We start from the raw sequence: 26,402 nt of genomic DNA on the forward strand, positions 1-26,402 counted from the left end.
AGTCATAAGACCTAAGCTGAAGACAGGCTCCTCAACTTACCACTGCCTCCATTTTCTCATCTAGCAAGGGGGATAATAATAGTCCCAGTCACAGACTTGGTGTGAATCTTCAAAGGGCACATAAAGCAGAGCTGATAAGAACGCATGCTCTGATTGCTTCCTATGTGTCTCTCTTCAGAGTAGACTTGCAAGGCAAGGTGAAAAAGGGATGTCAGGAAGGGGAAAGAGGATGCAAAGACTCGGAGATGGAAAATCGTGGCATATTCAGAGAGCTTTGAACAGAGCAGTTTCTAGAATCCAAGGATCAGGGTAGGAAGACATCAGAAATAAAGCTGAAGAAACAGATCAGGGCCAGGCTGAGGCAAGATGAAGAGTTTACATCCGACCTCAGGTGTAATAAGGAGCCAAATAATATGTGTGTGCAGGAAAGTTAGATAAATGAGGTAATCTTTTAAGAATATTAAACTGGTGAGTATAAAATAGAATGAAATAGGGGAAAACTGGTTATGGTGTGAGGGGAGAGAGCATTTAGGAGGCTATTATGATACCTTAGCCTTTAAATTAAAATGTCTTGGATTTAGATAGTTTTAAATGTGTTTATGTGCTTGTAAGGGGAAAAAAAATTCTGTTGTTTTAAAACACCAAGTGTGTGGTAATTTGTTATAGAAGCCATGGGAAACTAACACAATTACAAATGTAATTTCTATTGAATAAATAGATTATTAATAAATTAACAAAATTATTATTAAAGGGTAGAGATATTTTGCTTTTTAAAAATATTTTGTTTTACCTCACATTAAAATATTCTTTAAAAGACCATTCTTGCCATAGGGTTCTTTGGAGATAGAAAAAAACATTGCTTTCAAAAAAAAAAATCTCTAAATCATTTATCTTTGTTTACTACCTTTTTAAAGAAACATCTGCATAAGATAGTAAACTCTTTTAACCAACTGCATACAGCCTTCTTGTTTTCCAAAAACTAAATGAAAAATCACTCAATGTAATCCAAAACAGCACACAGTCTTTTGATTTGTTAGAATTAGCTGTTGTATATTATTACTGGAAAATGAAACTTTGTTTAAATCTTAAAAGCAGATGACATACAATTCTCTTTAATAGTAAAACAATATTCATGCATTGTCATCTTTGTTTATTACTTGGAGAGATTTTAAGTGATTTGAAATGTGTGTTTTTTTACCTGAAATTAATATGTAATTTATATGTAGAGTATTTCAGTTGCATGTAATGATTGTGAATCTGTAGGAGAGGTGGATTTTCTAAATCGTGAGTGACTGGTTTCAACTTTTCTCCCCGATTCCCTCTCTCCAAGTCTTCAGAAGGGATTCCGAACTCACAGACTCTGGGAAGAGTCACACTACAAAGATGTGCTGTAAATTAGCTGTTGAGTCTGTGTGTTCTCTCTCCTGTCTGGCCACTTTTCTTTCTATCCTAAAGAACCCCAGTCCATCTTTTTGTTTCCTGGAGAGGCAGAAGCATTCTTTAAGGGCTGAAAATAATTAAATGCATTTCTTACTCAAATGCTCTAGTATGCAGAACCTATGATATCTTAAACACAACCAATCATACTGCTTTGTCCAAGAATTGCATTGTTTTTAATACAAAACTTTTTTCTTTAATCCTCACTCAAGAATATGTTCATTGATTTTACAGAGAGAAGAAGGGAGAGAGAAACATCGATGTGAGAAACATTAATCAGTTGCCTCCCATACCAGCCCCAACTGGTGATTGAATCTGCAACGTAGGTATGTGCCTTGACCTGGATTGGAACCTACAATCTTTTAGTGATGGGATGACCCTCCAACCAAATAAACCATAGGCTGGAGCAATACACAACTTTTTATGACATGCAGGAACTGCCTTTGGAGCAGTCGCAAGTGCTAGTCATTGTTCCTGGCACAGTTGCTATATAGGAAGGCTTCTTCATTATGGTTTTGTCAAATATGACAACAATAAATATAATATTGTCTCACAAACATAATGTGTCTAATTCCAGTCTACATCACTAAGTGTGAAGGGAGCAAACTTGGCTAAAGTTCCAAAGAAATTTATCATTAAACTATGAGGAAAGACTATTCATCCCGGGAAAGAGTCCACACTACATAGTGTCTTGTAACTTAAGATTCTTACAGAATAGATGATGAACACAGATCTCTCTATTCACATATCCAATTGCTTTGGGTAGATATTTCACAGGAAGTATCAAAATAAAAGCCATCTTATCTCACCCTTTCTACATTTCCCCCAATACATACAAACACATTATCCCCACACCCACCAGTTATTTTGGTAACTGGTACTCGCCCAACCCAGCTAGATACTTGGAGGCACCTCTAACCTCTCTATATTCCCATAGTAACCTATCATCCACCTTTATTAATTCAACTTCTTTTTTATCTGAGGAATCCATTTCTCCATTTCTTTTTTCTCTCTTTCTTTCTTTCTTTCTTTCTTTTTTTTTTATTTTCTCTATCTCCTATGTCACTACAATAGTTTAAATGATCACTTCTTAGCTATATGATGCAAGGAATTCCTAACTGGTCTTCTCTCTACACTATTTTCTATACTTCCACTAGATTAAGAGTACAACTCCCAAATGAAAGTCTGACCATAAACCTCCCCTTCCTGGAGTAATTCAAGGAATGCCAACAGATCTTTGTACCTCACACTAATTTCTACCACAGCCTTTGGTCTGGGTCTATAGAAGTATTTCTTAAACTCCAAACCTGTTTTCTTCTTACTTCACACTTTCCCCACTCTTTGAATATTTTTTTCTTTACCCAAACAATTTCTACTTATCCTGAAGGCTCAGATCAGACTTCTTTTCAGAAAAACCTTACAGATTTCTCTTTCTGCTACCCTACTCAACAATCAAAACTAAATGCCCCATTTCCAGGCTTCCACAGCATGATCTATTACTCAGAATGTGTTTAACTGTCTGTTAATTTATTTCTCCCATTCAACCACTTGGTAAGGCATTATTTGCCATTGAATCCAAAATGCCTGGCACAGTGCTTAATACATAGCTGGCACCCTTGAATTCTTGGATCAACTAGAATGAATAAAAGACATGGTTCTTAAGAATCAAAACATGTAGGAAAACACTTGGGAATGTTTTGGGGTGTGCTAATAGTGAGAATTTATCAATTAAATAAATACTAAAAATAAAAGAAATAAGCAAAAACTAACATATAAGCATTTTTATATTAAATTATATTTTTATCTTGGGGACAAGTTATAAGTTCCACTTCCCCCCAGACAGACTCAGACAGAGATTTGTGTGCAGAAAATTTATTGGATAGTTTTCTCAGGAGTGAGAACAACAGAATTGAACAGAAATATAATTATAGTTCGTTGCAAAGGAGATCTCAGCTTATCCTACTGGGACCTCTGAACCTGGGATGGCCTTTTAGAATTGGCCCCCATCAAGGCAATGGGGCAGAGCTGTTGTGCTCAGTCATTAATGACCATGAGCAGGGGCCATAACTGTGGTGAGATAGTTACTTTCAGAAAAGGTCAATTTCCATAGAGGACATTAGTTTTGAATTATTGGTAATCAATACTTTCAGCAACTGAGGAAATAAATGCTTCATTCTGGAAGCAGATATCTGGGTGGTACAGATATCCCAGAATACCTCTGACTCCTAAAAACTTTAAACTTTAGTTATGTAGAGGGCCTCTAAATTTCCATAAGGCTTACCACCTACCCTCTGGGTCAAACATGCCTTACCAAGTCTCACCACTTACTGCACATCAATCTGATAAAAATGGTGTCATCAAATAATAGACCAGTTTGATATTCAGCAGAACACCCAGAGAGTCCAGATCCCTGGAGAGAGCAAGAGAGATGACATAGCCCTGGGGCAAGACATACATTTTATGGTTGAAAATAAGGGCTTCTGTTCCTCTTCCCAGATAAGGACGGGGAAGAATGCATTTGCCAGATCATTGGCTGCAAACCATGGGCTTGAAGCTTGGCTGAGTTTGTGTTGAGGTTGTAGTAGTCCTCTATCATTCACCAGGATGTATCTGGTTTTTGTCGGAGACAGACTTATGTCAATCATCATCCACTTTGCTATCAGAGTCCAAATCTGTAACAGCATCTTTTCAGTCAGCCTTGGCAACAGAAACTAGATACCCCTGGGCTTCTCAGACATAACGGTGCTCCTCTCACTGGTTCTTTCATTATCATCTGGGTAAATGGAGCATCCTCTAGGTCTTCTTACAGAATATGGCCATCTCTTTGAGTTTCCAGCCTTCTATATATTAACCTAGCAAACCAATTTCTTTTGAGTTTTTTATTCCTTTATCCACTGTCTACCATAGCAATTCTGGCATTTCTATCTTTCATTCTATAAACCATCATTTTTCCCAAACTTCCAAGAGCCATCCTAGCAATCTATTTACACCATCTCCCAAAGTCATTACTAAGGTATTAAATGATTTATCGCTAGAGGTGGGTGTGTGTCCCTCAGCCCAGTCTGCACCCTCGGGGAATGTCCGATTGCCGGTTTAGACTGGATCCCTGTGGGGCAGCCGGATAGCCCTCTCACAATCCAGGACTGCTGGCTCCCAAACGCTCTCCTGCCTGCCTGCCTGATTACCCCTAACCACTCCCCTGCCAGTCTGATCAATGCCCAACTACTTCCCTGCCAGCCCAATGGCCCCTAACAGCCCTCCCCTGCCAGCCTGGTCCCCCACAACTGCCCTCCCCCCCTCACCTGCAGGCCTGTTCACCCCTAACTGCCCTCCCCTGCTGGCCTGATCGTCCACAACTGCCCTCCCCTGCTGGCTATCTTGTGTGAGGATGTGGCAGTCAATTTGCATATTACCTTTTTATTTTATAGGATGGGAAAGTACTCCCATGTTAATAAACTTTCCCTTATTCAACTTTATGTTACAGCCACTTTGATCAAGCATTCTCTGGCCAATCCCACATATTCTCTGCTAGTTCCTATCAGTACATATTAGCTAGAGTCCACAATTGTTTAATCTTCCTTCTATAGTATACCTAGCACTTCCTTGAGCATATTATGTTAGGGACTGACCCTAGGTATTGGTCTGATAACCTGGAGATTGGTTGAGAAAATAAAATAAATTATATTGTGATTCAGTTGTAACAGAGGCCTCAGCCAATTGTACGGGAAGCTCTGGCACTGAGATAGTACTTAAGAGATGCTCCTCATCTAGGCAACCGGCTGTGACTTTGTGCAGTCTATATTAATATCACTGGATGTTCAATAGCCCCAGGGAGGCAAGTATGACCATGGAGGGGGCAGCTCCCTTTCACAGAAGTCCAGTCTAGTAGAGTGACTTAGCTGTGAGTCCCTAGCAGACAGCACTCCCTTGTTGTCTTAGTTCTGAAAGGGGGAGCTGAATGGCACACCAGAGCATACATTCTAGGCAGTGTGGCAACGGGCCTAAATACAATGGGGAAAAGTTAAACACTCTGTGATTTTCCTTTTCTCTGGCATTGTGAGGGGATAAACAGCTCAGGTAGACTGCTGTCATTTCATGAGGTCAACACTCTTAGGATCGTAATTAAATGACTGTGGGATTTATTCTTCTTGTAAAGCTTCACATCATCATAAGAAGTAGAACATTTGGGAGAAAATAATGGTCCCTATGTAAGTATTTGAGTTCTCTGATCCTAGAAGGCTATTCTCTGAAAACTTTTAGCGTCTGAGACATTTCTGAAAGTGCTTACCCCAATGGTAGAACAATGAGATCAAGTTCTAAAAACTCTTTTGGTAACTTGGACTTAAACTTTAGAATTTTTTGGTAAAAGTGTAATTCTTCTGCATACTAAACAAGCCTCTTCCCTATTCACAGTTCCTAGTGATTTTAAACACTCAAATTTCTGATATTTAATGGATTTTTCAGAAAGTATATATCAACTTCCCTTTCATCATATTATGAATAGTATTTAAGACTAAAGACATGGACTCTAGAAAGTTTCAACCTTACTTGAGTTTCTAACATATTTACTATCTATTAAAATATATTTAGAGGTGTGTTAACTCAAGAACAAATTAAGTGTAAGATAGTTTACTATGTTAAATAAAATAATACAATTTAAATAGATTATTTTACTTGTAAAACCTTTTTCAATAAGTTTACCTTCTTTGACCCTTTCCAGCACCCTGTTAGATAAGTGGGAATTACTTTACACACACACACATCTATATATGGAAACTATGTGTGTTTCCATAGTTAATAAAGCAGATATTAACTTATTTTTTAAAAAACATGCATGACTATGAGAAATCTTCCAAAGGCCTAACCATGGTCTTTTTGCCTGAAAGCCAATGCTGTTTAACTGTACCATGTAGTCATCTATTTACAAGTTGACTTTCACCTTCAAAAGAATAGCTTGTTTTTATGTACCTAGAAACACATTTCCCAACAGAAAGTCTATAAAGCAAATAAAAATTAATCGGAGTTGGGGGTCTTAACTTTTTACAAATGCAAAACAGAGCCACAGATCAGAATTTCTCTCCTGGGGAGGCTACCTCTCCTGGTTTCATCCTTGAAGCAAGCACTGTGGGAGAATCTGAAGGAGGCAGTTCAGCTGATTTAAAGGAACATTTCTTATGTTATTCTGAAGCAGAAAATGCCTGAAGTTTCACATTTTGCATGTTATCATATACTATTGAAACCTAGGGCTGCATGAAGTTTTAAAGGATTGATACTTTTAAAGTTAGAGCAATTTCCATTTTTTAAAGGGAAGATCATTTCCTATCTTTTTATCTTGAACAGATACTCTTCATAATAATGATTACCTTAGCTGCCGAATATTTTCTCCAGGCAAAAGGGGGAGTAAAGCAGCATATGGTAAACTTATTCCTACCCCACAATCCACGTGGATGCTGACTTCAAAGCCGAGAGAAGCCCTAATGAAAATTAAACACTAATAATACTTCTTCATAATAGCACCTAGCAATTATACAATGCTTCGCACTTTCAAAGCATTTTATAATCATTAATTAGTTTATCCACACAACATCCCTATGACTTATGCCAGTATGATTATGCCCATTTTAAAGATGAGGAAGCTGAGATCCAAAGCAATTATGTGCCTTGCCCAAGGCCACTTAATGAATCAGCAGTAGGATCTGTACCTGAGTTCATCATGCTCTGCCTCATTTTCAGGACCAGCAGAGAGTGTGGAAATTCTTGAGATCCACAAACCACCTGCATGGATTAAAAACCTACTGCTATCCCCACTCAACAATGAGACCCTTTTCCCCCCCATTGATTCCTATAGAACATATCTCACAAATTAAGAAACTTCCCTTTAAAAATCTAAGTATCTAGTAAACTCATTTCAATCAAATAAAAAGAAAATTAAAACCCAGCACATTGAGAACATTATGTGGTCTCCAATATCACTGTTATGAGACCAGATATATTTGGGATGATCACTATGTAATGTTTGTTTTTTTAGCAGAAAATAAGTTGACAACCCAGCCCTACCCTGAAGCCATAATGAAATAGTCTGCTTGCTCCAAAATAGGACTACCCAGTAACACCAGCAACACAACTGCTAGTGAAATGAACCAATCCAAGGTGCCTAGGTAATTTTTTTTCTCCCTGAGATAGGCAGACAGTAAAAAATTGCCCTGAGCTCTTTAACTTTGAGGATATGTAAATCTACATAAGCAAAAGAAAACTATTCTGTAACTTTTGGAAATTTCTTCTAATATGCTCCCCATCTGAATCAGGATAGGCCAGGATATGTTGCAGTAACAAACAACTTTCCAATCTCAATGACATAACACAAAAGCGCTACTTCTTGCTCATGCTACTTGCCCATCTTAGGTTGGTGGGGGCTCTGCTCTATTTTGACTTCACTCAGATACATAGACTGAGCATATGGCTACTCTAACAAGAGAAAAGCATTATTACAAATTGCACACAACAAGATTTTGAAGCTTTAACATGGACATGACACATCATCCTCATGCTTCAGTGGCCAAAGCAAATTACATAACCATGGCTAACTCAAATGGGCAGAAAAGTGCAGAGCCATGTGTGCAAAGGAGGAGAACTATATATATGGGAATCACAGTTACACCTATCATCAAATATTTAGCTCATGCCTCCTCCAAGGTGCCTACGGAATCCCCCTCCCCCCCCCCGCCCCTGCCCCGGCTTTGATAGATAAATAGTAAAAATTTGCTTCCTCTTCAAAATAAAAAATGTCAGGGCGTGGTTCCTTTGGCCACAGAGATGTGGTAAGAGTCCAATAACAATTTTCTACTTTCCTTCCCCATCTCATGGCAACTAGCAAATGGTGGAGGCTCCGTTAGCCTATACCCCTGAGTTACGATGAGATGTGGAGAAGTACCTATCCCATCAATAGTGGAACTATCACATGAACAAGAAAGAACCTTGTTTATTGTTGATTAAAGTCCTGAGATTCTGGGTTGTGTTTTTTTTTTGGTTATGTCAGGCTAATACAACCATTCCTGACTAGTACATCACCTTAGAAGATAACATGAATTGATGACAGCCATATTTTCACCATTAAAGTCAGATGAAAAGCTTTATAATCAACAAGCTCCAAAGGAAGAAAAAATAAGTTAAATGAGGGTGACAAAATTATGCCTGATATCCATTATGTTTAGTTCTCTCTACACTCTCTTATCTTTTCTTGTTTTTGTCTTTCATTTTCTTCCCTCCCTCTCTCTCCCTCCTTCCCTTCCTCCTTCTCTCCCTTCATTCCTCCCCCCACTTCTTGCTTCCCTTTCTTTTTCCTTCTTTCCTTCCTCCCTCCCTCCCTCCCTTCCTTCCTTCCTTCCTTCCTTCCTTCCTTCCTTCCTTCCTTCCTTCCTTCCTTCCTTCCTTCCTTCCTTCCTTCCTTCTTGTTATTTTAAGCACTGAAAATCTTCAAAAAGCAACTTGATTAAAGTGAGCCTCTGGAATCAGAGATGTCTCTGAAATCATGGAATCATTTTAACAAGCAATTAATGAATAAAGGACTGCAAGTTCCAAGAACAAAGATATTGCTCCTGAGACAAAATACTTTCATAGTGCTTATTATCTAAAGACCTGTCCATCTTTACATGGTAATTCACATTGTTTTGCCAACCCCTTGGACCTTGGGTTTTTCTTACTATAATAATTATTATAGATGAATCATTGATCACTTCCTTGTGGTACACCTGGCACTTTAAATATGTATACTATCTCATTTAATCTTGTATATAATACAAGTCGTATTTTTTCCAATTTATAGATGAAAAGACTAAGATTCCAGGATAGACAGCCAATGAGTGGCTGAGCCAGTATCAACACCAGGTTCAAGTGGTATTAAAGCTCATAATATTCCCTATGCATCTCACTGCTTCATTTTCAAATTTTAGGTACTGGTTGCACAATTTCAGCATGGCTTCTATTAAACTCTGTGGTTGCAGAAATTTGAGGTTTAATATGATATGTGAGAAATGAGAGATGTGAAGGTGCAAGTCTTCAAAGGTTCACCCTAAAATAATATAATTCTGCCCGGCCAGTGTGGCTCAGTGGTTGAGCATCGATCCATGCACCAAGAGGTCACTGGTTCCATTCCCAGTCATGGCACATGTCCAGATTGCAGGCTTCATCCCCAGTAGGGGGCATGCAGGAGGCAGCTAATTGATGTTTCTCTTTTATCATTGATGTTTCTATCTCTTTCTCCGTTTCCATTCCTCTCTCTCTAAAATCTATAAAAACATATTAATTAACTAACTAACTAAATAAATAAATAAATAAAAACTTATGATTCTGCATTGTGTAAGAGGCACTCATCAAATGCCAGATTTGTCTCCTGGGGGAAATCCTGTGAGTTATATATACCACATGCCACTGACTGTCCATTCCCAATATAACAGCTAACAAATATTGAATGTTAACCATATAATAGTTATTATTTTAGGTCCTTTACACTGTTTAACATAGTCAAGCCTCACAGAAACCTTCTATGATAATATGTTCTACTATTTATGCTACAGGAACATTGAGGCACAATGAAGTAAGGAACTTGCTGAAGATCATGCAGTAGGAATATGAGCACAGTCAACTTGTTTCCAAATTTACGGACTTGACCATTCTAATATAGTGACTATCAAAAAAATCACACACAAAATGACACACACACACAAAATAGGTGAAGCAATGTCCCTTACTATGGAGGCAACTGCTATTCTAAATTCCCTTGGTTCTGCTCCTTAATTCATCCACAGACCCTCCTAAGAATCAGGCATTGTTTTAGGTACCCTGGACACTGGTGAAGAAAACAGTTATGGGGTGGGGAGCGGGGGTTGGGAGGGAAGAGCAGGTGCTGCACATTCCTCCTAGTGACCTTGGTTAAGTCATTTAATTACTCAGATGGTTAGGCACCTTATCACTTTAGTCAAATTAACACTTTTTACATAAAACAAGGGAGGACTGGAGAAACTTCCCTTCATGTCTCCCTGCAGCTCCAGAACTCTGAAGCCTAGCTGGCTACAATCCATCACCTGCCCAAGTACCAAGCACTCCCGTCTCCCCCTCATTATTGTGAGGTTTTGGCTGAAGTCATTTGGAGAAGGTTCTTTCTAACATCATCAATAATAGGAAGAATTCAAATTCAGCAGAGTCTCATAGCATCTCGACTCCATTACTAGGCACAAAAACAGATGAGAGAAGTACTTGGGTGAGCTAGTTCTTTAAAAGAATAGTTATTTATTATCCTTTAATGTGACTTCTAATATAAGTACTAGTAAACATCTTTGAAGCAACCTAAATGAGTCTTGTTTATGGCTTCTTGGTCTTTAAATGAAAGAACAATTCTTGCAGCAAAACAGAGGAGAATGGCACTCACATATTTTGCTCATAGAAAGTGGTTTGTGCTTCCCCACAGATCAGGTGAAGGATCATATTCACCACTCAGAGAACAGAATTTGTTTTAAAGACACAGAGAAGGGAAAAGTCTCAAATATAAGCTCATGGCTGATACTGGAGGCAGGTGAGTGATAAGTTATCACAGTGATTCATTATTCCAAGAGGTTTCTTATAAACATTAACCAACAAAGGTGGAAAAATTGGCTACTTGGAAATACACACTAATGACTTAGGATGAAATATAAATCATTTCACAGAACTATACTGAATCTGAAAGTTAAAAGCAATGAGAGAAAGAGAGAGAGAGAGAGAGAGAGACAGAGAGAGAGAGAGAGAGAGAGAGAGAGAGAGAGAGAGAGAGAGAGGGAAGCAAGAAGAGTGTTGCCAACCAAACCAAGGCTGAGTTCTAATCACAGCCCTGAGAGTGCTTAGACTGACAACGTCAAACAAAGTAGTTCAAGTAATAGGACTGAATGATATAAGACTATAAACTTCCCAAGAACCTTGATTTATCTTCCTTTGAGATATATTTGGGGACCATAACCAGATAAACACTAAATTGAAATTTCTTTGCAAAGCAATAAAACAGGCACTCTTGAGTGTCTACACTTCAATCATTTCTTTCCAAGGTTTTAGAATGGAAAGAGAGATTGTGCAGAGTGCAGTGACTTCACAAAGTGACTAGTTGGGAACTCACGATGCTACAGCATATTTCATTTGAAATGGGGCTCATTTAAATTCTTATAAAATGAAACACCCCAGACATTAAGATGAAGTAGAAAAAGTTCTTTCATTATGACAAATTACAGGATGATTCATTCATCCATTTTATTTCTGTGAGAGAGAAGAGAAAAAATAAATTATTTATAAAAATATCAAGGCATACTATGTCCCACAGCTGACTTCCTATAAGGCAGTGTTTATAACATTCCAGGACCTCCTTCCAAGGTGAAGAAGCTGCAAGTATGACTTTTCCTTTGTTTAAATCCTGAAAATGCTGACCCTCAAAACTGAATCACCGAGAGTGGCCTTGCAACTAACATCATTTTCTGGGACTCAGAGACCCTCTTGCTCAAAATAATACTATTCACTGAAATTCATTTAAAAAGACTTTAACATCCATTTAAAAAGAGTTTAATTCTACAACTACAGATACTTCAGGAGTAGATGACAGGTCATTGGAGAAACCAACACTGTGGAGTAAATGACCAGTTTTGACAGAGAATAGGGGAGAGGGAGGCAGGAGAAATACTCTGAGAGCATGAAAGAGTTGGATAGAAAGTGAGAATACTGATGACTGGCACTTTGAGAACAAACATTCGTGACTTCATAATTTTACTGAGCACCACCTAGGACAGCGTTCCAACATGACTGGGCTTGGACCTCCTCTGATGTACTTTCATTGGTTGCCAGGACTAATGGCCTGATGTTGCCAGGAAAGCCCCGAAGAGCAATACAAGATGAGAGAATTCACATTAAACTGAACAACCCCTTCATGTTCCTCCTATGCTCTATGCAAAACCTTGGTCACATTTGTCTCCTCCTTTTCTAATAATGGACCAAAGCCACTAGGCTTTCTGAGCCCTCTTCGCCATCATTATGCATTTTGTCACTCTATTCCCTACCTACTGATCCCCTGTACCATCTTACATACGTATGAACATTCAGACCTATCAGTGCCACATCTACTCTGCATCCTGAATCCACCCGGTTCTTTGCAGTACTCTGTCTTCTTGCCTGCCTTAGATGTTCCCTCCTTATATTGCTTCTTGGTGGACAGCTGCACTATCTTGCTCTCAAATCTGCCTGATCCCTGCTATTTCTCCAGTTATCTTTCTAAAGCATACATTTTTCTCCCCACTCCTGAATGGCAACCAAATTAAGCCTAACTTTTTATCCTTGCCTTCTAAGACTCACAAGATTCAAAAAAATCTAAACTTCATAGTTTCCCTCCTTTTCCTCTGTTTTTTTTTTTCTTATACGTGGAATATTCTGCATCTCATCTAAACCTTTTGAAATCTGAACTACCTTTAAACTTCAAATTGCAATGGCATCCACTCCAGAAAGCAATTCTCAATTCAGCCCCGGCTCCTCTCTCTCCACCTAACTAAATTTGACCTCTTTTCTGACTCCGAGTAACTTCTATTATTGCTGTTGATGTTAATATCTACTGAATGTGGTGGAAGCTGTGATATTCCACCCAGACTCTCTTTAGGAATGACGAATGTATTCGAGCATCAGCTGGGAGAGCTCCCAGAGCAGTGGTTCTCAACCTTGGCTGCACATTAGAATCACCTGGGAATCTTTTTAAAATCCTGATTTCTGGGCCTCATCCTCCAGGGAAATTCTGTTTCTTTGTTATGGGGTGGGGCCACAACATTAGTAACAAAGAAACAGAATTTCCGGAGGATGAGGCCCAGAAATCAGGATTTTAAAAAGATTCCCAGGTGATTCTAATGTGCAGCAAGGTTGAGAACCACTGTCCCAGAGGATACTCTGAGCTGTCAGCTCTCTTTGGGAAGCCCTTAGCTTCTTCCAGCAGCTGTACCAGATGCTATGCAAGGAGAGGAACAAAACCTGACCCCTTTCAGCCCAACCTGAGATAACTCTGAAGAGCTGCTCCAGCTCCAAAGCTCTTTGTGGGTTGAATGAAAACTTTGTTGAGACTACATTCCTATTTAACTACTTCTTTCTCCCAATCATGCTTCTCCATGCCACCCCCCCCCCCACACACACACACAGAGGCTTTGATCCAAAAAGTACTTCCTAGCAAACATGCTGCATGCTCCATCTAGGGAATGCAAATTTCAACATCACACTTCAACACGGTCAATTTTTCTCCTATTAAAGTCCTGTCTGTATTTTTTCATATTCCCCGTCACATGCTAGATTGCAAACTCCTCAGAGAGTGGATTGCATTTTCAGATTGTATATGTCTGCAGAGTTTAACACAGTCTATCAAGACTCAAAACTGTGTAGTGTGTGTCAATGAATAATTGAGGGAAAGAATAATTAATGCTTAAAATTAGCACCTCTGCAGTGCTGTAAGGTCTTTACACATCCAAAGAGTCATCAACATATTTTCCTTAATTGATAAGTATTTAATGAGTATTAGTTACAAATAGGGTGTCGAGTGGGATGCTCTTGGGAGGAGTGTATAGAAAGTAATACACGGCCGGCCCTCAGGAAGTTTATAATTTAGTCAGCAGGATAATTACAGCCCACGTTTAGGGCAGTGGTTCCCAAGTTTGGCTGCTCATTAGCATCACCTGAGAAGTTTTAATGACTCCCACTACTGGGTCAGAATTAATTGGGCAGGTGTGCTGCCTGGGCCTCAAGCTCCCCAGGTGATTCTAATGTGTCACCAAAGTTGAGAACCACTGATTTATAAAGCTTATATGTTCTAAGTACTGTCCTATGTGCTTAGACTAAATTAACTAATTTACTCTTAATAACAACATTAATAAGGAAATTACTATAATTATCATCATTTTATAGACAAAGAAATGAAAGCACAAAGGAGGGGAGCAATTGGCCTAAGCTCGCACAGCTGGTTAGGTGTGGAGTTAGAATTCAAACCCCCAAACTCAGGCTCTGAATATGTGTCTCTTCACCACTGTACCATGCTGCCGCGTGTCAGAGACAGAGGGAAATGTAAACTAATTCATGATTAGTACAGCTTTATACAAATATTTCATCATTTGAAAGATGTGAGGCCTTTACACTGGAAATAACAACCACCACCTCCACCTCTGACATTTGGATCGCACTTTGATTCTAAATATTAGGAAGGAAATCCAATTTCATCTATTAAGGGAGGCTGAGAATAATGATGAGTTTACAGAGGCAGATGGGGTGATAATAAGCTATATAAATACACTCAATATTTGGCTAGCACTTTGTAACTTGTAACCTAAAGTGGATTCTTATTTAATAGTTTTGCAGTACAAATGGAATACTCTTTGTAATTCCTTTAAAATTATTATTTCACTAAATAATTTTAAGATACTTTCTTCTTCATATCCAGAAACAAGTAGCAACAAGGAAAAGAAAAAAAAGATGGGGGAGGGATAATGGGAGCCATGTGAACCAGAGGAAAACATTAGGGTGTCCAGGTGTGCTTTTTCTACAGTAAAGACTCTTTAACACCCTCCTCTCTCCTTTTATTATCAACCTTTCTTATCTCCATAATTAAGACTTGCAAATAGTTCTCAAGTAAATAATTGGATCCTTAAATTGCTTTATTCCTCTCCATTGCTCATATCCACACTTGCTAAGTTCCCTTTTTCTCCATCTCAATTAGTTATTTTCTGTTGCACCCCTTATGCATTAACTAAGAGAAACAGAAGTATATCCCTGACCAAAATAAATTAGTCTATCACTGAGAAATAAAAGCGCAAGAAAAGATGTCCATCAATCTCTGTTAGGTTTAGAGCAGTTTTAGGGCAGGCATATGGATCAGAAGTTATTCTCATGGTTCCACATGTATATTTCTCATATATGTAGATGTATCACAAACATATTTCAAATTATAGAACTAGAATAAATGACAATACCCAAGTTCAAACCCTTCATGTGGTCAGAATTGAGACTTGAACATAAACTCCAGATGTTTAATGCAATTCCTATTATAGCACTGCTTTTAATGCCCCAATATAACTGAAGTTCAGAATTAATATTTGGGAATGATTCCCTAGGTCTTCAATGAGACTTGTAAAACAAAATATTTTTAAGCTCTTCCTCAGGAAGATTTAGGAACTCAAAACCTTTTATATATAGCTCAGAATATTTTAAGCTGCCTTGTAAATGCAATATCCATACATCTAGAATCATCAAAAAAATACAGTAACTGCAAAGGCAATTGATGTCTAAAATTTGGGATGTCCCTAGGAAGAGTGTTCCCTAATTTTGCCAAGTTTATAGTTTCAAAATTAGATTTTGTACCTTTCATTTATATATATATATATATATATATATATATATATATATATATATATATATATATCCCCACCCCCCGGGGATTGAAAGCCTGATTTTTGAGGCCTACTGCTGAGACTTAACTACTTGATAAATGAGGATTGTGTTAATTGTATTTAACTTGTTTTCTGTTAATGTCTAAACATCTGGCTAGATAATTTGCACTTAAAATTCTCTATAAACAACAAACAGTTCTTAACAGATAAAGCCCAGTATTTTTAAATGTGAAATTAATTAAAACTGCAAGCTCCAAGGCAGGCAAGAATAAAAAGACCATAATCCTACTACTTCCTTTCACACATAATAACATCCTACCTTTTGCCTTTAAAAAAGAAAAACTGACACTGTTTACATTTTAAATGTTAGATGAGTAGCTGAATAATCCACTATGTGATTTAAAAATCATACATTTTTAAACGTAGCCAATTTAAGAACAGAGAAAATATTAGACAGGTAAATGAACTAAAGCATATGTTTTGAAAAGCTTAATATTTCAGCCATACTATCATGTCTTCCAATTTTCTGAATTTCCCTAGGGCCTAGGCTAAAGGCCAAATGTAAGCTAAGAAAGCTGCACAGGTTTACTAAGAATAAGAAGGGGGAAGGAAGCAAGGCCCTTGGGTGTCATATATCAGAGTCCTGGGCAGAGACTACAGGGAGTGAGCCCAGGTCTGCAGAGAGCTTACTGCACACCAGACCCTGAGCCAGGAACTCAGGTAGAGCACAGATTTGAGATGCTACCTTGCTTTTCCCTTTGAAGACTGTCTTTGCTTTTAAATGTTCTTTTTGTTTTAATGAGATGTTATAATTAGGCAAATTATGACCCTCCACTAAAACAAAAGAATAATAAACAGGTCATTGCTGATCCCTGCACATAATAAAGACCACCAAACAGGACCAATGCAATATGTTAATCAGTAAACTTGAATTTCTACCAGAATATAATAATAATAATTACCAGAAAATAATTGCTGACTTTTTTTTAGTATGTGCTAGACAGTCTTCTAATGCTTTATTTATACTGTTCATTTTCTCCTTTAAACACTATTATCATAATTTTATAGATAAAGAAATGTAAGTACAATTATGGTTTATAGAGCTTAGATTTAATAAGTGGGTTGGATTTGAATCCAGGCCTTCTGTCACTAAATCCACATTCTTAACCACGATACTATCTGATGAAAAATCCTGAAGGCAAGTATACCAAGAATATAAGTCTGCAAACAGTGCAATTCCACCAAAGCCTTCTGTGACTCTCCTAAAAAGTACGTCTAAAAAATGCTTGTAAAATGAGTCTTCACTTCAGAATCAGCTATACTTTTTCTTATTTGCCTAATGCTTGAATTATAAAACAAGCTAACAACATTATCTTGCACACCTTAACAAGCACAAAGAATCATCATAATAATAATACTGTATTTTTGCATGCCTTTACCATCTTGAAAGCATTTTTATCTTAAATTAGATTATTATTATTAATGTATGCTTTTACATACATTATCTTGCTCTTAGGAAAAAATAAAATAAAAACGAAAGCAAACCACTTCAAACCATACTGGACTTTATTGAATAAAATTTGACATTCTATATTTCTAGAATTATTAAAAATAGATAATAGAAATAAATAAAATGTGTATTTCAACCCAAATACAATATTCACAATAAGTAAACACTATACTTATTCATGAATAAAAGACATTTTCTTTTCAGCATTCAAAGAATAACTATGTATAACTTTAGCATAATACTTTGCCAACATCTATGTTAATAAAAGCCTAAGCAACCATTCTGGTGGAACAACCAGAACAACCAGTCACTATGACGCACACTGACCACCAGGGGGCAGACGCTGAATGCAGGAACTGCCCCCTGGTGGTCAGTGTGCTCCCACAGGGGTAGCACCGCTCGGCCAGAAACCCGGCTCATGGATGGCGAGCACAGCGACGATGGTGGGAGCCTCTCCCACCTCCACAGCAGTGCTAAGGAGCAGTAAGCAGGCGGGTGGTAAGGAGCGAGGTCTCCTGGATTGCGAAAGGGATGTCTGATTGCCGGCTTAGGCCCAAGCCCCAAGGGGAGTGGGCCTAAACTGGCAGGCGGACATCTCCCAAGGGGTCCCAGACTGAGAGAGGACAGAGGCCAGGCTGAGGGATTCCCCACTCCGAGTGCAAGAATTTTATGCACCAGGTCTCTAGTGGGAAATAAGTGTATCAGTGGATAAAAAAAAAAACAAAAAAAAAAAAACCAAGAAAAAATGGAAAATTACCAAGGAGCTCACCTTTAATAAAAACTAGGAGGAAATTAACAGTGGTAAATATTTTATTCATTGAGAAAAATGAAATAAAAGATTACATTGTGTCTTTTTAGAAAATGACGTAAAAATCCCCATGGCAACTTTACCTACGCATTAACATAAGACTTTTATATCCAATACAGTACAGAAGGTACATATTAGATGAAATGGATGTCTCAGAAAATAAACAGTTTATAAAATTATTTTTAAATCCTTTAATGTTGTTTATTATTTGAAGACATACTGCAATAAGCCCCTTTCCAAAGTAAATTATCCATCCTATTAATTTTGTTTCTTCATTGTTGCTCATTTGTGTGCCAAATCAGATTTCCTCTGTTTAAAGCAGAGAGTACAACACTTGGATCTGGTTACGGAAAATGTCTGCTTATTGCTGCTTGAAATTTAAAGACAAGAGTGTGGCAAGATCCTGCAGTATACACAAGCTTTAGACTATTTTTTAAGAAATGAAAGGACAGAGGAACAAGAAACTTCTTAATCATTCACTGGAAAGAGATTATGAGATTATGTTCTTGAATATTTTTTTCTGGGTAATTCCATGTGTTAAAATATGAATTCTTGGTATTTTTCTCTCTGGCATAGAAAAAGTAGCTTCATTCTGCTTCATGGCCCATGCCCCCAGACAGCCGTGTTATCCACATGAATCAGTGATCACAGGCAGGAGAAGCAACATGGGGATATCTGTTTCCATGTAAATCCATCACTTTTCCTGGAACCGCAAGTCTGAACACATGATTTACTGGGAACTGGTCATTTGTGTAATCTCATATACATAAATATTTTCACAAAGGAAAAAACGATGCTTCCTAGTGTTTGGCATTTCAAAATTAAGAAGCAATGAAGTTCAGAGTAGGAGGTTCATGAAAAAACCCCTAAAAAAGATGTACATTTTCAAAAGAAATTAAGCCCCAGCTGGTGTGGCTCAGTTGGTGGGGCATCCTCCTGTCCACCAAAAGGTCGCTGGTCTGATTCCTGCTCAGGGCACATATCCAGGTTTCCCGCTTGATTACTGTTTGGGGCATATGTGGGAGGCAACTGATTGATGTTGAGAGTGTCTGTCTCTCTCTCTCTCTCTCTCTCTCTCTCTCTCTCTCTCTCTCCCCCTCTCACTTCCTCTCTCTAAAATCAATAAAAATCATGTCCTTAGGTGAAGACTGAAAAAATAAATTTAAAAAAGATGCACACTCTAACTTCTTGAATAACCACAAAACAAAAAGACACAAGAGAGGGAAGTCATGACCTTTAAGTATTCTGGCCCTCACCCCCTACCCAAACCAGCTAGTCCCCCAACAAGAATTTGTACCTCAGTAAATGGCATAATCTTTCCAACTGATCATGCCTTAAACCCAGGAATCATCCTGGACTCCTCACCCCAACATCAACACAACTACTACCAGCTGTTCAACTTCTCTAACATATTTTGAATCCTCCTGTTTCTCTGTTGCTAAAACTCCACCTCAAACTACTATCTCTCATTTCTTTCCTCCACTTTCATTCTTATCCCTAGAATGGTCTTTTTAAAGTCTTAAATGAGAACTTGCTAATTCCTCTGCTTAAAAACCTCTAATGGCTGCCATTGCAATTACAATGAGAGCAAATGGCTTTCTGTGGCACACAGGCTCCACCTAACACTGAAACCTCATCAAGTACCACTCCTTAAACTCTGTTCCTGACAAACTGGCCTTTTCACTGTCATTAAACAGAACTAACATCCATATCATCCATCCAGTCATGTTTCTTATCCCCTTTTTCTGGAGTACACATCCCTTAGATCAGTCTCTTTCTCACCTCAAAACACCTCCTTAGATAAAGTTTCCCTGGCCATCCTGCCTAAAGTAGCATTCATCTAATCTCCAGTCACTCTGCCCAATTACCTATTTCATTACAGTCCTTTCACTATTTGAAATTATATTATTCATTCACTTAGTTACTGATTAATTATTTACAAGTTATTTACTTCCAGAAGGCACATTCCATGAGAATAGGAACCTTACTTTCTTCTTCATAACTATTTGAGCACCCATAAAATCTATTATATATCACTAGAGACCCGGTGCACTAAATCCACACATGAAATCCATGCACTTGGGGGGTACCTCAGCTCGGCCTGTGACCTCTTACAGTCTGGGAGCCCTTGGGGGATGTCTGACGGTCATCAGTTGGACATCCTTAGCCACCGCTGTGCTAGCCAGCCATGAGTCCAGCTTCTGGCTGAGTGGCACTCCCTTTGTGGGAGCGCACTGACCACCAGGGGGCAGCTCATTCATTGAGCATCTGCCCCCTTGTGGTCGTGCACATTATAGTGACCAGTCATTCCACCATTCAGTTGATTTGCATAGTAGCCTTTTATTATATAAGATTAGCACATCATCAGTGATCAATAAATAGCTGAATGAATGAATGAGATGCAAAGTGTATTATTCCTCTCCTCAGATATAAATTTATCACAATGGCAGCACTTCCTCTACCTGCAGAAACCTCCAAAATACACAAGAGCTATCTCCTAGCAGTGGTTCTCTATGGGATCAGCAGAAATGATTTTGTCCCCAAGGTATATATCATAATATATGGAGAAAATGATCCTTGTGACAACTGGGGCAGTGAGGGAGGGCTACTGGCATCTAGAGTGTAGAGACCAGGGATGGTGCTAACTTTCTACAAAGCACTGGACAGCCCTAGAAAGCAAAGACTTATCTGGCCCAAAATGCCATTAGTGCTGAGGAGGGAACTGTGCTTTATATTCTTCACTTGGGCCTGACTCCTGGCATTGTAGGGCCAATTTAGAATAAGAAATGCCTTATCTTTCATTTCCCTTTACTCTGTAACTAACAAATGAGCATTGCTGTGGAATTTATGGAACCCAAGGGTGAAATAATACAGAGCCTTCACACAGTGTGTTATAGTGTGAAAACCTGATATATCATTGGTAGATATGTTCCTGGTAATTTTAACAACAATTAAAAATAATTCACCTGTCTACCATGAGGTAAAACATCTCCTTGTTCTTTTATTCATCTTCTGCTTCTGTTCTTTATTCTCTTCTTTCCATAATCTTTAACTGAGATCTTTTGGTATTCCTTAGAGTTGTTTTCAAAGCAGAGATAAAACTATGACATGGATTTATTGATTTACTGTCCTCACAAATAGGCACCATTAATAAAGTAGCTCTAGGATCATTTTAGCCTAATTGTTGTGTAGTGTTGATCACAATGGAAAAATATTTTATTTGAGGGCAAACATCTATTACGTATCATTAGCAGAAACACAAACATTAAGTTAAGGAATTCAGAAAACCTGTCTTGGTCTGCAAGCCATGGTGAGAAAGAGATGACATAAAAAGTAGGAGGCTGCCGAAACCGGTTTGGCTCAGTGGATAGAGCGTCGGCCTGCGGACTGAAAGGTCCTAGGTTCGATTCCGGTCAAGGGCATGTACCTGGGTTGCGGACACATCCCCAGTAGGAGATGTGCAGGAGGCGGCTGATCGATGTTTCTCTCTCATCAATGTTTCTAACTCTCTCTCTCCCTTCCTCTCTGTAAAAAATCAATAAAATATATTTTAAAAAAAAAGTAGGAGGCTGCAGAGTGTTTATGCTTTCATTTTCATAAGAGAAATGTGAGCACTGAACAGAATTAGAATTGAGACAGAAATGCCTCCTCGTGCCCTCCTCCTCATTACACTGGCCCTTGGCCACCTCTTTAGGCTAATGCAGGTCCAACTCTTATTCAAGACCAGCAGGATTGGTTGTGTTTATAATTTGGGCTTTTTGGATTTTAGAAAGGTAATCTAGTGCATCTATCACAAGCTATATAACACCCCCAGTAGCATCTGGGGCAATATCCTGCAATCAAGCACATTTATATTTTAGTAGCTAAACATATGAATATTAACATCAAGTATGATAAAAAATAAATATAAATAGCTCCACATTAATGAAGTTATAAAAATACTTTGGTTCTTTGAACTTTTTGGACTCTGAAAACCACATTCCAGAATTGCAGATAAAGGATTTTGAATTCTTTAGTAGTACAATGAGGAGAGACATACGCCAATGAAATAAATTTCCATTAGCTGCACTTTGGAAGAGAGATGGGGATAGAGTTGGAGAGAGTGATAGACAGAGGACGAAGGTCAAGTCATGAGAGATGAACTTGGGGTAGCATTACTCTAAGTCACAATACTTCTTAGGTGCCTTAGAGCTTGTTTCTCTCCAGTTGACAACAGGAGACAATAAAAATAAATTTCAATTTATGAATTCTTGCTACTTTAGCAGACCTACTTTAGCCATCTCTATAGACCAGGAACCTTGGGCTGGGAAGTGGATATGGAGCCCCTGTTGACTCTGCTTCTGCCTGGGTTCTCTCCCAGGCATTCTGCAGTGAAACACATTGGCCATGCAGAAGAGGGTACCAATACAGATTAAATCTGATTTACCAAAAGATGGTTCAAGTCAGAAGACAATATTAAAATATGCTATCTCAAAATGGAAACACTGGTTTTGTGTGGAGTGTGAGACTACAGGTGGCTTGATTTTTGTGAATGTGTGCACTTATCTATTTCTCCTCATAGTAGACATATATTACTTTTATAACAGATATTTGTTTTGTTTTTATGTGTGATTTTAAGTCAGTAGCCTAGCACTTGAAAAATAAAATAAATAACATCAGGAAATTAAGTTACTCTAATTAACAAATTAAAACAACAGAAAGTTAAAGAAAGCAAAAATCAATAGCCAAATGACAAAATAAAGTGTGTGTCTTTTTTTTAAATTTTTTCAATCTTATGACTCAAGGTAACTTTTAACTTAATTACAATTATTATTGGTACAGAAAGAACTATTTAAAACAACACACCTATATTTATATTCTCTGACATAAAACAATAATAATCTATTGGCACTTATGACACTATAATATTGGTCTAAGCATAGAATCACAGCAACTCCTGTTTTTCAGACCCAGGTTTTTAATTTTATAATGTAAAATAGTAATTATATATGTATATATATGTATATATTTTGTAATTTCAGTGTAACTAATTAATTTAATTTGTGGTGACAGCATAGTTGATGTTTATTGTCTGCTCACTAAAAGTGCTTGACACTATTGTAAACATGATACATATATTCTCTTAAACAATTTCCCCAAAAGGCCTATGAGAAGTATGGGATTATCATTTCAATTTTGGACATGAGAAAGCTGAGGCTTGGAAGTTAGGTCACTCAGATAATAATGGCCGAGTTCAGACTTAACAATATTTTTTTTCTTACTTCAAAGCCCATTTTTCTAACTACTGTGGTACATTTTTAATTATATGGACATAGAAAATATGACAGTTAAATTCACTTGTTTAAATTTAGTAAGCATCTCAGTATTATTCTGGCCATGGTTTCAAACAGTAACAAGTATTCTATCTATTTTATAACTCTAAAATTACTTTCTTATGGGATAGCCCTGTGAGTTGATAAGGGACCTAAATCCATAAGTAAACAACAGTAAATAAAATTTTCATTCTAGAATTCTTAGGTAATATGACCAGAAAAATACACACCCACACACACAAATAAACATAAGATTTCAAATGGGAGTACTCTATATTGCTGATAGGTATTGTTCCCCTATTTGCTTTTCTTTAAAAACTTGACAAACTTTTTTGTTGAAAAAATATTTCAAAGATACTTAGAAATAATTCTTATAAAACTGATTATATTAAGGTATTGAATAAAAATTCAGTTGAGAATTCTTTAAAAAGAAAATTTATAATTGACAAATCTGTAGAAGAATCAGAAACCATTAAACTTAAAGCAACTAAGTACATTCCTAAATAAATAATTACTGGAAAAAATTAAATTACCAGAGGCCTCAGAATATAGTACAAACCCTATGGTAGTGTCAGAAAACCTAATTTCTAATCTGCGCTCCCCTCAGATTGAGAGTGTGCACTTATCTATTTCTTCTCACACCAGACATATATTACTTTTATAAGAGATTTGTTTTGTTTTTATGTGTGATTTTAAGTCAGTTATAAGTTGATATTTATCCCCCATAAAAGATGTGAAAGTCCTGTGAATATTATTTGGAAATAGTGTCTTTACAGGTGATCAGGTTAAGACGAGACCATTAGTGTGGTCCTAAACCAAAATGGCTGGTGTCTTTATAAAAAGGGGCCCTTTGGGCACAGACCCACATGCATAGAGAGGAGTCCCTGTGAAGCTACAGGAAGAATGCCATCTACCAGCCAAAGGAACTCCTGAGGCTGCTAGAAGCTCAGGAAATAGTCCTTAAACGAATTCCTCTTCGGCCCTCAGAAGGAACCGGCTCTGCGAACACCTTGAGTTTGTAAGTCTGGCCTCCAGAACTGTGAGACAGCAGATTTGTGTTGTTTAAACCACCCAGTTTGTGGTACTTTGTTACAGCAGCCCCAGGACACTAACATATTCCCTAACCAGCTATTTGTAATGAGTCTAATGTATAGTCTTCAATCTTTCTACCAGGAATTGAAGAGAAAATATGCGTCATAACTGCCTCAGTGGGTCTTGCGCAAAGCAAAGGTACAAGTGCAAACTGTATAGCATTATCCAGGCTGAAGCACGATGAAGGCATGTTTAGACAGAGATTAAGTGGAATGCCCAGTTGGGGGTTATTTTTAAATGATATCAGCATTTTCAGGTAGAGTTAGAGACACTGATTTTCTTGGCCTCTTGTAGGTTTCCTCTTACTCATATGAATGTGAGGCATAAAGGCAACTTCCTTCTTGAAGACAGGAGAGAGAGAATTTGGAATATGATCAAAATTGCCTTTTGCTGAAACCCCTGATGTCCCTAGAAGAATGAACCTAGCCCTACCCTACTCCCTGCAATTCAGAGTTTGAAAGACCTGTTAAGATGGATCAGGATGACTTCCACCAAAACTCTGTGGCAGGAGAGAGCAATAAGAAGCTGAAATAAAATGGCCTTGAGGAAAGGGAGCACACTAACTAGAGGCTTGCATTTGGACATAGATGTTTTTGAGAGAAGATTATTGAAGAAGCACTCCAAACTCAGGCATTCTGACTCAAGGCCACCCTGCTTTGGGGAACAATGACTGGACCTTCAAATGTGAACCAAAGGGGTTGTGACCCTGGCACCCAACATCAGGTATCCCTGTGCTCTGGTGACAGACATATTCCTACAAAAGCAACTGGGCAACACGGAACAGACATTAGTGGCAGAGCTTTGCAAGGTGATCCTACCACAGCAAGACTGTGTGTAGCAACCAGAAGTAACAATGAGAATGAATGGCTCAATTCAAATGTGTTCTCTGCCTGCAGTTGGTAGGTAGAATGATTCTCCTTTGAATTTAGCAAGCTTTAAGTTTCCTGAATAATTAAGCAGGAATGGAAAATCTTAGGAAAGAGAAACTATTTTGATATACTGGTATGCAATTTCTTGAGCTATTAATCTGACAAAGAAAAGAAATGTGACTTCTTTCAGACCAAACTCAAAATATGGTAGAGACTACATATAATACCCAAGTCAGAGAAAGCGAAGCATGGATTAATATCCAAGTGGTCAATGAAGGTGCATGAGATATCAGGAAGGTGAGCCTGGGAAGGGTCAGAGAAAGGTTGTTTTTGACTGCCTTCCAATTGTGTCAGGGGGGCTGTGGTTGGATCTTACTGACAACAAGGGCTTAGAAGCACTAAGGTCATTTAAATACGAAGACCCAGAATTTGGTCCTAATTCTGCTAACCGTTTAAGTCACTTAAGGTCCACATAGTACAATTTCATCTTCTATAAAATATTGATGATAATAGTACCCTCCTCGTGAGATTGTAAGCATCACGAGAAACAATGCACATAAAAGTACTCTGCCAACCAAAAAATGTCATGCTAACAGTACACACTATCCATTGTTATACTAAAATAAGAAAATCAACCTGTACACCCTCATATTGAGTTACTAATTACCCATTTTTTTCAACAGTCATCTGCCTTTATAATTAGCAATTTAAACAACTTTAGAAGGATCCAAAAACATGAGATTCCAAGTATTAAACCATGCCAACATTATGAAATTGCATCCTATATACATGAGCATACATTGGTTTTCCATAGCTAAAACCAACCTCTTCCAGAGAGATATGAAGAATGCAAAATAATCTCTGCCAAGTAACCAAACTTGTTACATGCTATTGTGCAGAATGGGATTAGAGAAAGGGAAAAAAGTATCATTTTCTCCAACCTTTTTGATGTAATTG

At 37.9% G+C, this 26,402-nt stretch overlaps 1 protein-coding gene and 1 pseudogene across 1 annotated transcript in view; one reads left to right on the forward strand and one right to left on the reverse strand.

Annotated features, from left to right (window-relative positions):
* Positions 1-26,402, reverse strand: part of LOC132240154 (ADP-ribose glycohydrolase MACROD2-like) — a 619,136-nt gene that overhangs the window by 49,850 nt on the left and 542,884 nt on the right. The window lies entirely within an intron of this gene.
* The window catches only part of LOC132240092 (lysine--tRNA ligase-like), a 40,371-nt pseudogene continuing 39,211 nt past the window's right edge, over positions 25,243-26,402 (forward strand).

This window comes from Myotis daubentonii, chromosome 8 (assembly GCF_963259705.1).
Source record: "Myotis daubentonii chromosome 8, mMyoDau2.1, whole genome shotgun sequence".
NCBI classification, from domain to species: Eukaryota; Metazoa; Chordata; class Mammalia; order Chiroptera; family Vespertilionidae; genus Myotis; species Myotis daubentonii.